This window comes from Solanum verrucosum, unplaced genomic scaffold (assembly GCF_900185275.1).
Source record: "Solanum verrucosum unplaced genomic scaffold, falcon-dt-bn FXZP01000026.1, whole genome shotgun sequence".
NCBI classification, from domain to species: domain Eukaryota; kingdom Viridiplantae; phylum Streptophyta; class Magnoliopsida; order Solanales; family Solanaceae; genus Solanum; species Solanum verrucosum.
The window spans coordinates 348,019-363,571 of record NW_026020285.1 but is presented as its reverse complement, the minus strand read 5'-3'; positions in this window follow the sequence as shown (position 1 = coordinate 363,571).

Sequence of the window (15,553 nt, the reverse complement as noted above, 5' to 3'; positions counted from 1 at the left end):
AGTAGGCTTCCCCTTGGACTTTCCGTAGTGAACATATGTCGGATATACTCGGTCAATCAGTAGATGTGATATCTTTGAACCGTCGAGCTTTGGTGTATACCTAGACAACCATATGTCACACAATTAACCCTTTACCGTTTATGGTTCTTACGGTTGTGTTCATTTCAGCCATGAACACCTCCTGGTTTCATGAGTGTATAGAGAGATGGGCTTTTGACAATCATCCTCTTTGAAGCGGCTTACACTTCACACTCACATAGGTGATTTCTAACCGTGTTATCGCGTAGATACACTATTTGGTCAAATCTGCCAAACTTAGCAAATCATTAAAAGCATTAAGCTTTATTAACTCTATAACAAGCCTTAATGATGTATCCTTGTTCCTGAGCATTGTCTTCATCATGAGAATGGATTGAGTTAGTTGACAATGCTGAATCGTCAGCCACAACTTTGTTTTTCTCCTTGAATCTAGCTCTTGGGATCTCCAGTCTGCTAGATAGAGTTACCGCCATGATGACTTGTCCTAAGCCGTAAATCCATTCCCTTAGATGATCTTTCAACTTTCTCTCTAGTTAGGCCTTTTTGTAAGTGGATCCAACACATTATCCTTTGGCTTTACATAGTCAATTGTGATAATTCCACTAGAGAGTAGTTTTCTAACGGTATCATGTCTATGTCTTATATGACGAGACATTCCGTTATACATCATGCTCCATGCCTTACCTATTGCATCTTGACTATCAAACTGTATGCATACTGATGCCAAAGGTTTGGGCCAAAAAGAATATCTATCAAGAAATTCCGGAGTCTTTCAACTTGTTCACCGACCTTATCTAGAGCACCTAGCTCAGAGATCATTGTAGAGCTAGCAATACATGTCTTTTTGGAAAATTTCCAAGAGACTGCTCCTCCACCAAGAGTAAAGACATATCCACTCGTGGATTTTACTCTATTTGATCCCGGTGATCCAATTTACATCACTATATCCTTTCAATATTGTATGATATTTGTATAATGCAAGACATAGTTTTGAGTATGTTTTAAATACCCCAAAACTCTTTTCATTTTCATCCAATGAGTTTAATTGGATTATTTGTGAACCGACTCAGTTTATTAATAGCACAGGCTATATCTGATTTCGTACACTTTTTTGATATACATCATACTTCCCAATACTCTAGTATAATCCAATTGTGAGTCACTTTCATCTTCATTCTTTTGAAGTGTAAAGCTCACATTATTGAAGTCTTGACAATATTAAAATCCAAATATTTGAACTAGTCAAGTACTTTTTCAATGTAATGAGACCGTGACAATGCTAAACATCTTGGAGTTCTAAGGATTCTTATACCTAAGATCACATCAACAACTCCACGATCTTTCATATCAAAGTTGCTTTCTAGCATATGTTTAGTAGCATTTATGTCATTAGTGTCTCTACTGATGATCAACATATCACCAATATACAAACAAACAATGACTTTGTGATTTTAATGTAAACACATTTATCACTTCCATCATTCTTACATCCATTTACCAACATAGTTTGGTCAAATTTCTTATGTCATTATTTGGGTGCTTGTTTTAGTCCATAAAGTGACTTACAAGTTCGCACACTTTCTTTTTTTTACCAGGAACGACAAAACCCTCGGGCTATTCCATGTAAATTTCTTCCTCCAATTCTCCATTTAAGAAAGTTGTTTTCACATTCATTTGATAAATTTGGAGGTCATATACCACAACTAATAATATTAGCATCTGAATGGATGTAATTCTTGTTACTGACGAGTATATATCGACAAGCTCAAGACCTTGTTTTTGTGTAAAGCCTTTGACACAAAGTCTTGCTTTATATTTGTCAACAGTTCCATCGACTTTCATTTTCCTTCTAAAGATTCACTTTGAACCCAAAGGTTTATTTTCTAGAAGAAGATCAATTAACTTCAAATATGATTGCTCAAGATTTCATCAATCTCACTATTGACACCATCTTTCCAAAAGGATGAGTCTACAGAAGACACAAGAAATGTTACAAAATCATATTCGAAGGAAGTAAATGTCCTTTGACATTTACTACGCCTCTGAATCTCTTTATTAAGTACATTCTCTTTTTTCCTTTCCAAGGTCTTTTAGACCCTTCACTAGACTACTCAAGTCTAATTTTACAGTCCACAGTCATAGGTCCTATTATAATCCTTTTAGAAATAGGAACTTGGACTTTGGCTAGACACCCCCACACTTTGAAATATTTCAAGTTGGATTTTCTTCCTTTCCATTTCTCATATGGAATATATTGTGTCCTGAACAAACAAAATTGCTTTCTTTCTGAAAAGACAAAACTTTTTGTCGTTCCCTTTTACAGTAAGGATAGTTCCTCCACACAAGTTTTGTGGTAAACCCGAACTTATAAATAATGCATCCATCATTTCTTTCAATGTTTGGTTTTTCATTAGATTGAGGTGAATAGGGCAGCAATTTGATGGATAATTTCATTTTCCAAACATATTTCTGCACAAGCAGATTTATACTCTCCATTCTTATCACTTCTTATGTATTCTCCAACTGATTTTCAACTTCAATATTATATTGTCTAAACATTTCTATTGCTTCATCCTTACCATTCAGCAAATAGACATAGTCATTTCTAATGCAATTGTCAATGAAAGTTATGAGATACTTTTTTCCACCACGAGATGGTGTTGACTTCATATCACAAATGTCAGTGTAAATCAACTCTAAGGGATTAGAATTCCTTTCAACAGATTTATAAGAATGCTCAGCATACTTAGACTCCACACAAACATGACATTTTTATTTATCGCACTCAAAGTTAGACAAAACTTCTAAGTTGATCAGTTTTTCCTTACAAGGTTTTGTAATTGGCATGCCCCAAGTGTTCATGTCACAAACTTTGACTCAAGCAAGTAAGAACAAATAAAAATATTGAGTTTGAAAAGCTCTTCGCGAGGTAGCTTTTTTCTCACTAATATTTTGTTCCTATTTCTTACAATTTTGTGTGATACAAACATTGTTTAGAGTCATCACCTTGTCAAATGTCCTTTTCAGAAGGAACTTTCCATAACTTTCAATTGGATTGTTATAGAATTACCCATGAACAAAGTTTCATCGGGTCCAATAAAGGCAATATAGTCCAAATGTTTCTTTTACAGAACATAACAAATGACTATTCACAACATTTTAAGTGACACTTTTTCATAAAAGAACACAATTATTTTGAACAAGTATATATAGAATTTGGTAGTTTCATACTAGTCACACCATAAACTAGTAATAGAGAAACTCAACAACCACAATACAAAATATACTCCAACAATTTTGTGGGTCTAACATAATACAAAAGTATCATTGAATTTCATATCTTTTGCTCAAAAATTAAATTAGACACCAAATCTAATTTTATCTTTATCATAAGCAAAGAACCCCCACATTTTAAATATGATCTAAAAAAAAATTTTCAAGTATTTGAAAATAGTTTTTCCACATATTTTCCCAGACTATCAAAATGTCATTGGCACTATGAAACCTCTTTTGGAAATATTATTCTACAAAAGAATTATATTGCTTCAATTCTCTTTGACAATATTTACATAGTGTCAAAGTTCATTCATAGAGGTACAAAATCACAAACTCGAAGTCACTGGTATTTTTCAATCTATCACAAATAGACATACCACTTAGTATTTAGAATACTAACAATAAAGACAAAAAAAATTGTACAATTTGTTTCTATATAACAGTGAGTTTATAGAAAGTCAAAAGTACAACATTGACTCATTATGTGAAGTTTTCATAATTTTTCAAACCAATTGCATAGTCTGATTTATCCAGAGTAATAAACTACAAAAGTTTTTAGCCTACAAAAATCAGACACAATCAAATTTCACATGGAGTACAAAACTACAAAAAAAAATTTCTTTTTTTAGTCTCCAAACAGAATTAAACATATTCTTTATCACATAGAAATGCTTTTCTTTACAAATAGTCTTCCAACTATAACATTTTGACATACTATTTATCAAACAAAAATGTGCATCTCTCATTTTGCAAACTAAAGAATTTTAAAGGCAATACTATTTGCCAAGAAAAATTCATTCCACAACAAATGGTTTGCAGATCTTTTTCCAAAGATACACATTATAAAAAATCAAAATAGTTCACTCTTAGAAACTATTTTCCTCCTTAGATAAATAATAAGAAGATTACCTGGTGTAATCTTTAACCGAAATAGCACCAATTTTTTTTCTGTACATTCTCACTTCGACCTTGCTAAACAAAGCACCAAATTATGGAGAAATAATGCCTTAAACTTCTACTTCCATGATCTGTTTCTCTCAATCAGTAGAATACAAGAAACACCAACAGTATAATAATTTCCTTAAGATTGTTTTTCGTCTTGTATTCCCAAGATACTTAGAACAAAACTTTGAAGAACTTGGTAAGACACAATAAAGTTTAAGAACATTTTCACAACTAGAAAATTAAAACTACTAGAGAAAGTAGAATCAGAAACAAATTAGATAAAATATACGAAATATTTATTTTTCTTAAAGAAGAATTGTTGTCAATCTGTGTTTAAAGAATCTTACTGATTCCAACAAACATTGCAGAAACATGAAGTTACCAAAGTTTAATGAACCAGTGAAGAACAGAAGAACATAAATTAATTCACAAATCTAAAATCTGTAACACATACCAGAATCTGGAAAAACAGAAAGAAGATCAAGCCCACTGAATGCATAGTGTCCCCTTAAGGAAATTATTCCCCTCTAGTATCCGAGGTTTGATTTGGAATATGTCCTCCCAGGATAGAATGATCTCAATCACCAGTGTATTGATACCCAAAACGCTGGTGTCACCGAGCCACTCAACGGCATTAAAGTACACTTAGAATACTAGATTTAGTAGTAGAAGAAGTCCAGAAAAATTATATATTTAAAATGAGAGGAAATTTCTCAATTTATAGAAAACAAAGGGTAGTGTGAAAAGAATTTTATTGTGCCTTACCAGAAAGGTCACAAACCTTTGGAAAAGTCACAATCTTTCGGAAAGGTCACCACATTTCATAAAAGTCGCAACTTTTCATAAAAGTCACAACTTTTCATAAAAGTCGCAACTCTTTATAAAAGTCGCAACTTTTCATCAAAGTCACAACTCTTCATAAAAGTCGCAACTCTTCATTTTCCATTCACACCTTTTAAACCCAACAAGAGATTCCCCATATATCCTACTACCCAGCCCCCTTAGTTATTCCTGATAACTCCACATGTGCCCCTGTGCCCTGGACTGCCAATAAATGAACCATCGCTATTGAGTTTGTAATCCTAGAGGGGTGTCGTCCATTTAAGGTAATTGATAGTGTTCTTTTTTGATGTGTTTGTATGATTAGTGAGGGCAAAGTATTCTTACCATGGTCAAGTGTCATCTTTGCTGAGATGGTTTGCATCCTGTTTTTGTGGTAGTTTTCATTTCTCATTAGCCATATGTTCCATAAGTAGAAAGGAAGGACATCTTGCCAAGTCAGGGAACCTCTAATAGTTATGCTAATGTTTTTAGTAAGGTTAACCAATCGGGGTCTTTATTATTTGTGAATTGGTTTATTGTATATTTGTATATATTACCCCTAGCCCCTTCTCTGTTCCGCATTATGTTAATCTTTTCTTTTTTCTGGACTTGACCTCATAGCTTGATTGTTCTTCTTAGAAAAGGAGACCAATTTTCATGATTCCTCCTCGACCACTGAGTTTTTACTCTGTTCTATTAACTTAATTGTATTTGTTGCCTTCTTCTCCGTGTTATTTAAAAACTTTGAATCGGATGATTTTAGTGGACATGTTTAGTTCGTGTTCCCAAGTACACCACAAATCGAGCATAGTATGCTGGAACCTTCATATTGAAGTGGCTGTTTGTGGTGGCCGATACAAATATGCTTTCGTACTGGGACACCAATAGGTACTTCCACGCAAATTTTTGTGTATCTTCGTCGTAGCACTTCCGAGGAGCATACATCTGTTTTAACGAGTTTTCCAAGCTTTTTTACCTAATTGGGCTAGTATCGAATGATCATAGAACTCAGTTGGTAATTCTGGAAGCCTAATCCAAATTGCCGACTCAGTTTCATTGATTTCTGATGCCACGAAGTTTGGATGCCATCGCTTAATTGATAGGAAGTATCCATTGACGAACCAAGATCCTTGTTGTAATGCTCTTTGTAAAAGTAAATTCTCTTCTTTGAAGAATTTTACTATATAGTAGTCATAGCCTATATCTATAAGTTCGATTTCCTTTGAGACTCTCCACATGGAGCTTAATTTCTTTTTCAAATACAGATGGTTAATATTCTTGCCAGTAATTTTTAGGGAAAAAGCATAAGTACCCCCAGCCTATGCCCGAAATCCCTGAGACACACCTAACCTTTACTAAGGTCCTATTATCTCCCCCCCCCCCCCACGTGTTGGGCCCACAAGATAGTGCCACGTAGGCCGAAAAGGGGTAGAAAATTATATATAAAATAAGTTCGGGGAGGTAATAGGACCTTAGTAAAAGTTAGGTGTGTCTCTGAGATTTCGGGCATAGGTTGGGGGTACTTATGCATTTTCCCTAATTTTTATTATGATAGAGTAAGTCCAGGGCTTATGTAGTCTTTGTTTCTCATAAGGTAGATCCCTTCTTCCTCCGTCTTATTCGCGTTTGGATTAGATTTTGCGTTGTCTTCGATGATCATATCTACTGCTTGTTCCCGATTTGATGTTGCTTGTTCTTCCCCCCCTATTGGAGTATGGAGCAGAGGCGAATCCAGGATTTTAAGAAAACGGATGCACCATTGCTTTAAAGATAAGATTAAAAAATTTATAATAACAATAACTAAGCAATATATTTAAATTTTTTTTGATTTTGTTAGTTTGTTTATTAAAAAGAGGAATCATAAATTTAAAACAAAATTACCTTAAACTTTGACAATAATGATTTTTCTAGATTCTTGACTTGAAGTTGGAGACTTCGAGATCTTTGTGTGGAAAATAAAAGGTAAATTTAGAAAGAGAAGAAAAAATATTTTTGGAACTTGAAAAGTGGGTGAGAAGGAAACTTTTGAAGTCTTTTGACTTTAAAACTTTAGAACTTCTCTTTTTAAAAAAAACGTGTATTTTTAGTTAATAAACAAAATGAAGGAAATTGTGGCTAACCGGGATTGAACTCAAGACCTTGGTGTTAAAATTGGCTTTCAAATCAGTGAACCATCCAGTGACTTTGAGAATGGGTTCCACAAGTTATTATTTAATATTTCTTTAATAATTATACAAGTAATATATCGAGTTTAGTCGGATGACCACGGGTTTCGATGACCCAATTTTTATACATAAATTCGCCCCCGGTATGGAGAGATAAGCATGTCTTTAAAGGACATGGCTTCTCCTCTATTAAATTCGTCCTTGGTGGTATCTTGTTGTTTTGAGTCTCCTTGTTTATCTAGAAAACTCCCTTTGTCAACGGAACAGGGGGATTTAGGAATTCTCCATTGAGGTTCGTCAGTGAACTCATAGGGAGAATTTTATGAGTTGATTTTGTGAGGATAGTCTACGCTTGATGATCAGTACTTGCATTCACCGAATGTTTTGGTATATTGTAATGATCCTTCAAGGGTGGTCATATAGTGACCCCAAGTCATTTATGACTTGCTTTCTAGGACTAACAGTTCGGTCACCAGGTCATTCGTTTGGATTCTGTGCAAGTTTCTGTGTTTTGAACCTTCTAAAACTTGAACAGTTGACTTCATAAAAAAATTAGGAAAACACCCTTAGAATACAATTTTGACAGTTCCGTTAGCTCCAAAACATCAAGTTTGATGCAGATTTATCCCCCTTCATGCGGATCTCGAGGATTCCAGGCTAATCCTGAGCCCCCTTGTGAAATTTGGTTTAAAATTGAGCTTGGGTGTGGGATCCACTTTTTATCGAGACAAACTCGGTTGGAAGTTTCGACGGCTCCATTGAGTCTGAAATACTGAATTTCTTGGGGTAGAATATGTTGTTTGCACACATGGAGTTCCAAACGAATCTCGAGCACCCTGTCAGGAATTTTCATCTTGGTCAAAAGATAGGTTGGGTATCTGGAAAAAGGTCTATTCCGTAGTCGATTTCCCTTTTGGGAGGGACTCCAGGAACATCTTTTGGAAATTCATTTACCATAGGTACTGACTGAAGAGTTGAAGTTTCGAAAATGGTATCCTTAACTTGAACTTGATGGTAGATCCAACCCTTAGAAATCATCATTCTGACCTTAAGGCATGAGATAAACCAACTTATAGGCACTGAGATACTACCCTTCTATAATATGAATGGCTTATTCAGAAACTGAAATTTAACAACTCTGGTTCTATAGCCGACTGTGGAGTAACAAGTGTGAAGCTAGTCCATACCTAGAATAAGATCAAAATTGATCATGTCTAACTCTACTAGATAAACCAAGATGATTTTCTTAAAAAACTGAGAAAACCGAACAATTTTTTTATACCCATTTAGCCACTACAAAAAAATGCTAGATTTAGTTATGAACTTCATTGATGATCTGTCACTATTTTGCTCGTAGACAACGAAAATATGTCAAAATGGATGGAGCAGTAAACATGGATATCGATTGATTAACTATAATCCACCTCTGTTCTCTACATATGTATAGCATAGGTTTTTTCCTTTACAATATGTGTAGAAAAACACAAAGATTTAGTTCCTACATTTTTTTCCCAACTATTGCTTTACTCAAAAATGATTGTTTTGGTATATAAATGAGAAATAGTATGAATTACATACAAGCAAAAAAAGATATTGTGAATAGTAGAGGAACAAATTCTCAAGAGGTAATAAAATAGTGAAAAATAAATGTTAGAAAAATATAATACAAATTCTGAAGAGGTAATAAAATAGTGAAAATAATTCTTAGACAAATGTAGTACTCTCTACATGATATTCCCCCGCGTTCCCAACTTAGGTGAGATTCTTGAAATTTTGAGAGTGTTTTTATTCTTTTTTTTTTTTTGAAGAACAATTTTAATGAATCAATTTTCTGTTGGTAACATTTTTATGTATTTTAAATATTTTAAGTTTTTTATTATTATAATTTAATATAATTTTTAAATATATAAATTTATTTCAGAAAATTTAAAGTTATATATTTAAATTCAATAGAAGTTTGAAATTTCAAAATTCTAACTATTATCCCATGACACAAATTGAGACAGACGAAGTATAACATTGATATGTTTCATCTTTGCAATGGCAATAACTATTACTATTTGCGTCCATTTTTAATTGTCATAGTTTTTTTTTTTGGCGTCAAACTATAAAAATTTTGATTAACATTTTACGATGTATTTTTTCATCATATTGATATGCAAAAAATTGTAATTTATAGTACTTTTGTATAGTTTTAGAATATCTTAAAAAAAAATTAAAAATATTGAATTAATGTTATCTAATTTAACTTTGAAAATTAGTCAAATTGACTTTCGAAATTCACAACATGACAAATAAAAAAGGACGTAGGAATACAAAAAAAAGATATTAGTGGTAAGAGTATTTCAAGAACACTAAATTGTTAAACTGATGAAATGGAAACAATTGAACATCAAGAAAATGTAGAGTCTGCGGTGAGCATCATAATAGGACATGTATACAATTGAACATGCAAATTTTAACCCAAAAAAGACACGTATGCACTTTAGCATTAGTCAATTATCATTTAGTCAATAAGATAATATAATTCTTATTATTTGTCACATTTTAATATATTAACTTTTAGTACAATTCATAATGTAGTGTTTGTACCTCAACTTCCGTTTCTAGATAAGAGTATATATATATATATATATATATTGAATAAATAGATGTCAATTCATCTTTTAAAATATGTATTTTGACATTAACTATTTATCTTTTTTCTATTAAAAATAAAATTTTAAAAAATAATCTATGTGACATACTTACTAATAAATATAAATAAATATAGAGTGACACAATTCAATTTGTTCCCTATTAGCTATCTACCTAACAATAAAATTGAATTCAATTTTAAGCACATTTTTATTTGTTAAAAGTTATTCTAGGCTTTACATGTATCAAATAAAATCTATATACCTTTTACGCATAATTAGTATGTATAGTAACCCGCACGATGCGTGGACACTATTAAATTTAATTATAATTGTGATTTTATTTATTTAAACGTGTTAGGTTATATTAAATCAACGAATATAATTATTATTATCCTATTTTGCAATACAATATATCTAATAATAAAAAATAATATTTGAAGAAACATTATAAATAAAATCATCAAATAAATTTTCGGTGTACTCTAATTATCATAATTAGATGCAAACAGTTAGAAAATATAAAATGATTAAAAAATAAGAATACTATAATTGAAGAATACTTGAAAATCTCCCAAAAAAAGTTTTTCTATAGTATCTTAATTAAATATATATATACACAAATAACTCAAAAGGAATATATGTGTTTTTAGTTCTAACTTTTTCTATTTTTGGGAAAATGCATAAATTACCCCAACATATGCCCAAAATCTCAGAAACACACTTATACTATACTAAGGTCCTATTACTGTCACACCCCGAGCCTACACCCTGGGCGGGACTGGCACTCGAAGACCATTGCTAACCCCAAGTGAACCCTTGGCCTGGTTTACTTAACTCAGCGAAAGACTTAAACTCAACAAAGATAAGTTCGTATAATAAACTGGAATGTTATAAAGGAACATTCAACTAGCCATTAAGGCAAATTCAAGTCTCAACATGGAATAATGACAATGAAAAGACTAAAGAAATAACATATGACTGTCTATGAAGCCTGTAATAACAACTGAGATTGATGTTGGGACAAACCCCACAACATCCTAATGAACTAAACTAGAAAACAATGAAATGGACCCTGCAAAATGTAAAGAGGCCCACCAACAGATTCTGAACTGCTCACTGGATCAACGATGCACCGGAATGCCAATTCTAGTTACCTGTGTCTGCATCATAATTCGATGCAGGCCAACTGGCATCAGTACATTGAATGTACAAGTATGCGAGTTGAAATGCTAAACAACATAGGCTCGAAAGAGAATCTGAAAGAAACACTTACCTTGGCTCTTCTCAACTCATGAATACTTAGCTGAACTCATTTCATTATAAAGCAATTTAAAACAAGTGCAATACAAAGAAAAAGAAAATTGTTTAAAACATGTTGTCAACTCATAATCATAAAATCATAAAAAAAAAACATATCAGGATCCCTCTCAAAGTCTACTTGTGCAATGCATGAATGAAGTCTCATACCCTCATCCATACTAAGCAGAACCCCTTGAGGAACCATGCAATTACTATTGTGGGAGTTTCTCTAACCGACAACCAACACTTAAGAACTATTGTGATGATACAACGTAATTAGCCCCACGCAGCCCTGGCCATCCTATGCCTTGCCGTGGTATAGGACCTAAACTACTAAATGAATCCGCTAATCTATGCGAAAAGGATTCATCTCAAAAGTATGACCCTTTTCTACCCGTGATGGCTACATAGTTTATGGAGAATTAAGTTAATGTGAACTCGCATCCCCATATCGGTGCTCAATACTACTCCCAAAAATATAATATTAGCTCTTATGTTTTTTACATACTTCTTCTGTGATTTGAGATTATTGCTCAAAAACATAACTCAAAGGCTATCTTAGAAATCAAAGTTTCCCCTCTTGCTTAATTATGAAAGCAGTTACTCTTTTCTGAAAACTAGCCCGAAGGCTTTTTGGAAATCAAGGTTTCCTTTCTTGTTTAAATGTAAAAACATTTTAAACTCTTTGGGAATACATAGTCCCCATATACTTTTGAAGAAATGAACTTCAAGTTTTACTCTTTACTGAACTCAAATCTTAAGTCTTAAAACAAAGTTAAAATGTTTGTGAAAGACTTATGAAAATTTGAAATGAACTTCTCTTACTTGACTCTTGACTTCTCTTGACTTTGATCTTAACTGCTCTTGACTTGACTCTTAACTGATCCTTGAATTAAATTATGGATTCAAGGATTAAGATTTGTGATTGGAAAGATCTCATGTTGTTTAGGAGTGATTTTAGATAGCTAAACATGAGAGAAGACCGAAAATCAAGATTTCAAGGTGGCTCCGCGACGCGGAGGCATAATTAAATTTTGGTTCTGAAAACGTCTTTTGAGGCCGAACACCTCGTTTCAGCTCCGCGATGCAAAGCTAAAACTTCAAATCTGGGCACTAGGCGCACGACGCGCGGCCACCATCTAATTTCGTCAGACAAAATTTCGTCTTCGTTTTCCAGCCCCAATTCACCCAAACTCGGTTCTTTTTCTCAAATTACTTTTAGATACAGATACCCAGCAAAAGTACTTAAGAACCTAACTTGAAATGACTCTATAATGCGACGTAATGAACTCAGAAACTTCTCAATTCATCCCAATTCAAGAACAACATTCAAATTCAAGAATTCATGACAAGAACATCAACTTTCAAACTCTTTTAGGACGAATTTCACTGAACTAGACATGTTTGGCGCGTGGGTGAATGAACCCAATGCTATGAGAGACTCACATACCTTGTACGGATCACCCCCGATGAAATCCACAAGCTAAACTCGATGAACTTGATGATTTCCTTGCTTCTCCTTCTTTTTTCTCATCTTCTTTCCTCTTCTCTAAAACCCTAACTCTTTTCCAAATGCGTAAAACTGAAAAGGTTCAGTTTAGACCCTTAATTAATTCACTAAAACGAATTTAATTAATTGGATAAGGAAAAGACTGAAATACCCTTCAAAATCCGGATTTGACATTTCCTTATTTGAACAGCCCAGCTTCCAGTGGTCGTATCTCACTCATACAAACTCGGATTCGCGCAATCTTGGCGGCATTGGAAAGATCGTTCCAAATGATTTCCAATCATATCTGGAAATACATCTAACTCATCCTAAGTTAGGAGTTATGGTCGTTTGAAGTTGAACAAAAACTCACTTTAACTTACTCAAAATTTTCCAGATTTCCTTATACTTTCCAAAAATAACTATTTCCATACTTTAAACTTCCTTCTAGTTCTTTCTAGTTGGGAGATGTTACAATATCTCCCCCTTGGGAACATTTGTCCTCGAATGAGATTACTCTTACTAGGCTAAGGGTGTCACATCAAACATACAGTTTAAGCACCCAACAAGCACCATGCAATTTCGACATGCCAACTTAACATCAATGCCAAGAAAAGGATTAGTACCTTAATTTGGAACTTCTCCGGCTTCGAAGAGAGGTGGGTATCTCTTCTTCCTATCCTCTTTAGCTTCTCAAGTAGCTTCACTACAAATTGATTCCTCCACAAAACGTTGACTTGATGCTACTTCCTTAGTCCTCAACTTGCGAACTTGGCGATCTAGAATCTGAACTAGAACCTCCTCATAAGATAAGATATCCTTGATACAAATATCCTCAGTTGGTATGATAAGTGAAGTATCTCCTATGCACTTCTTCAATATGGAGATGTGGAACACCGGATAGATTGTTACTAACTCTGGTGGTAGCTCTAACTCATAAGCTACATTGTCAATCCTCTTGGATATTCTGTAAGGACAAATATACCGGGGACTGAGTTTCCCCTTCTTACTAAATCTCATAATACCCTTCATGGGAGAAACTTTCTAGTAACTCAATCAACTACCATTGGTACACACCACCAACCTTGATATCTCAATACACCATCCCCCCCTTGTTCAAAAGCTATCACTTTTTTTGCTTATGAACATTTGCCTTTTATTCAAGCAAGATAGGGTCTTGGTCTTTCTCGCCTTTTATTTCTGGCATTAATGATGATTCAGACCCATTCATCACCATTACTCCTCCTTCTGTGGAATCTATTAATCGAACTCCTAATCGTGCAAGTCTATGCACCTCTTGTGCTAACTCCTTCTTACCTTCCTCAAAATGGGTGGTACTACCCATAAACATCCTTCTTGGCCTGGTATTAAGCTCTTTCTGAGTGGACACATATTAAAGACTCTTCTGATCGGTGAACACATCCACATGAACACCATAAAGATAATGGCTCCATATTTTCAAATCAAATACAACAACAGCCAACTCTAAGTCATGGGTTGGGTAGTTCTTCTCATGAACTTTCAACTGTTTGGAGGCATAAGCTATAACTTTGCCATTCTGCATTAAAACACAACCCAAACCAACTCTAGATGCATTACAGTACACCAAAAAACCTTGAGCACCTTCTGGTAAGGTTAAATTTGGGGCAGTAGTCAACCTCTTCTTCAATTCCTGAAAGCTTTTCTCACAAGCTTTAAACCATTGAAACTTCATTGTCTTCTGAGTCAACTTGGTCAAAGGAGACAAAATAGACGAGAACCTTTCGACAAACTTTCTATAATAGTCAGCCAACCCCAAGAAACTCCTAATATCAGTTGGAGATGTGGGTCTAGACCAATTCTGTACTGCCTCTATTTTCTAAGTATCAACTCTAATTCCCTCTCCAAACACAATGTGGCCTAGGAATGCCACAGATTCAAGCCAAAACTCACACTTAGAGAAATTGGCATACAACTCTTTCTCCTTTAAAGTCTGGAGAACTACTCTGAGATGACTAGCATGATCTTCTTCATTCCTTGAATAGATTAGTATGTCATCAATGAAAACGATAACAAACATATCTAAATAAGGTTTGAAGACTCTATTCGTAAGATCCATGAACGTTCCTGGTGCATTAGTCAAACCAAAGGACATGACCAAAAACTCATAATGACCATATCTGGTTCTGAAAGCTGTCTTTGGAATGCCACATTTCCTCACTCTTAATTGATGATAGCCTGATTTGAGGTCAATTTTTGAGAAACAGGAAGCACCCTGAAGCTGATCGAAAAGATCATCAATTCTCAGAAGAGGATACTTATTCTTGATGGTAACCTTGTTCAAATAACGGTAATCAACCATCTTTCTTTCTCACAAACAAGACCGGAGCGCCCCAAGGTGAGACACTTGGTCGAATGAAGCCCTTATCTAATAGATCCTTTAACTGCTCTTTCAACTCTGCTGGTGTCATTTTGTATGGAGGAATAGAGATAGGACGAGTATCTGGAAGAATATCTATACCGAAGTCTATCTCTCTCTCAGGAGGGACTCCGGGAAGATCATCTGGAAAGACTTCTGGAAACTTTTTTACTATTGGAACTGACTGAATATGAGGTACCTCAACACTTGAGTTATTAACTCGGACTAAGTGATAGACACACCCCTTAGAAACTAACTTTCTTGCCTTAAGGTACGAAATGAAACGACCCCTAGGCACTGTTGAACTGCTTTTCCACTCTAAGACTGGCTCATTTGGAAACTGAAACTTGACTACTCAAGTCCTACAATCAACTGAGGCATAACAGGCACGAAGCCAGTCCATACCAAGAATGACATCAAAATCTACCATGTCTAACTCAATTAAATCAGCCATGGTACTCTTGTGATTGACGGAAACGGG